General features: G+C 39.1%; 1 non-coding gene across 1 annotated transcript; it reads left to right on the forward strand.

Moving 5' to 3' along the window:
• The first annotated feature begins 1,241 nt into the window (after nt 1-1,241).
• Nucleotides 1,242-1,348, forward strand: LOC148295545 (small nucleolar RNA R71). The gene has a single exon (XR_015834871.1). It is a non-coding gene; the product is annotated as a small nucleolar RNA R71 (small nucleolar RNA).
• Nucleotides 1,349-2,368: the final 1,020 nt, after the last annotated feature.

Genomic DNA, 2,368 nt, shown 5'->3' on the forward strand with positions numbered 1-2,368 from the left:
TGCCTCCAATGTTAATGGGAATGTCAAAGCTGCCAGGATCATCTAGTTTTGGTGGAAGCTTCCTTTGCAATACAGCACTTACATTCTGGTCGAGCTTTACTCCTTCATTTGGAGCGAAATTGAGCTTGTGAGTTTTCAAGTCCTTGATGAATTTTCCATATGCAGGAATCTGTTCAATAAGATCAAGCAAAGGCAAATTGATATTAACTTTACTCAAAATATCATAAATCTCTTTAAAAGCCTTATCTTGCTTTGCTTTCTTAAGACGGCCTGGAAATGGAATCTGTGGAACATATGGAGCGGGTGGCACGTATCTATCTTCTTGAAGATGTGGTGGCACAAATTTGTCATCCCTTTTATGCAATTGGAATTGATCGGATTTCTGAGAATCTGATTTGGCCTTAGGAGCAGATTGAGAAGTTTTGAGTTGTTCTCCTTCCGTAGCCATGGTCTCCTCGTCTTTATCTTCTACAATCACAACATCATTTGAAAGATTAGAATCATCTTTATTATCAATGATCTTACCTGATCTGAGCACATGAATGGCCTTGGCTTCTGGGTTCTTTGGATTGATCTCAGTTTGGCTTGGCCATTTCCCAGGCACTCTTTGAGTTATTTCAGCAGCTATTTGGCCTAATTGGACTTCCAATTTGGAGATGGCAGCTTGTGTAGTTTGCTGAAAATTGGATTGGTTGATTGCCATCTGCTTCACTATATCTTCCAATGATGATGATGATTGTTGTGGCCTTTGGAATGAAGGGGGATTTGCTTGATTCTGGGTATTTCTCCATGAAAAGTTTGGATGATTCCTCCAACCTGGATTATAACTTTGAGAGTATGGATCATTTCTTGGACCTTGGTTGTAGGAATTTACCAACTTAGCTTGCTCTTGCACAAATTCTGGATATCCAGCCCCAAGTGGACAAGCTGTGGTAGCATGGTCATGAGATTCACAAATGCTACACACTTCCTTCGGAGGGCTTCTTGAGTTTAATGCAAGAAGAGCATCTAGCTTTTGTTCCAGTTTTGAAATCTGCACACTAGAAGCATCATTAGAACCACTAATAACACGTTTACCTCTTGTATCCGTATGTTGGGTCTCCATTGCTATCTCCTCAAAGAGTTCGTACGTTTCTTCTGGAGTTTTGGTTTTAAAAGAACCACCTGCAAAATTGGTGACTATATTATGACTAGAAGGGGTTAGTCCTTTATAAAACATACGCATTTGAAGCTTCAATGGAATCCCATGATGAGGACATTGGTTGAGCAACCCATTGAATTTCTCCCATGCTTCACAAAACGATTCATCATCTTGTTGTGCAAATAACAAGATCTTGTCCCTAAGCATGTCGGTCTTTTGCGTGGAGAAGTATTTTTCCAGGAACTTCTTTTGAATGGCAGACCATGTAGTGAGTGAACCAGGCTTCAAAGAATTCAACCAATACTTCGCCTTATCCTTTAAAGTGTATGGAAACACTCTCATTCGAAGTTGATCTTCTGTCACACCTGTCAAGGGAAAAGAACTCACAACATTAAAAATATCCTTTATATGAGTCAATGGATCTTCATTAGGTAAACCATAAAAGGAAGGCAGCATATTAAGATGAGAAGATTTAAGCTCATAATTTCGAGCTACAGTGGGCAGCAAAATGCTTGAAGGAGATGCTGGAATTGTTGGGATATCAAGTTCTCCCATGAACTCAATGGCAGCCATCATTTCTTCTTCTTCTTGGTCTGAACTTGCTTCCGAATTTGAAAGTGAAGAACCGGGAAGTTCAGTGTGGAGAGCAAGACTTGTAAATGTAGCAAGAGCTTGCTCTTTTGCAGTTGACAACTCCCTTTCTAGACGATTCTGAATTTCAGATTTCACTCGTCTGGGTTGCAATGATGGTCCTGCGTTCAAAGATCTAGAACGTTGGAACGAAGACCTCACTTGTTCAAGTAATGGATTTTTAGACATAAACTACCTGAAATAGAAAATTAGATTAATTAGAAACACTAAAAAGAATAGGGTAACCTTGGGCACATAACCAGGGAAGAACTTTCGTTCAGTCCCCGGCAACGGCGCCAAAATTTGTTGTTAATAATATGTTAACTCGCAATTGTACGGGGCAATTAGTAGTATAGCAAGACAAGTACGAGGTCGTACCCACGAAGACTGAGAAGTTCAAATTAGTTATGTACTTTAGATTACCAAATTCAAGAAGTTAGGAAGTTAAATCTAAAACAGAATTTAAAGCAAGAGTGAGTTTGAAAACAAATGCAGCAAGATTAAAATGAACTTTGAAGTGAGAATGCTTGTGATTATAGAAAGAAATGAACAAACTGAAATTGCAACGGAAAGCAAGTAAACAAAAGTAACAAAGGG

Source organism: Prunus avium, chromosome 3 (assembly GCF_965620075.1).
Source record: "Prunus avium chromosome 3, drPruAviu1.hap1.1, whole genome shotgun sequence".
Classification (NCBI taxonomy): Eukaryota; Viridiplantae; Streptophyta; class Magnoliopsida; order Rosales; family Rosaceae; genus Prunus; species Prunus avium.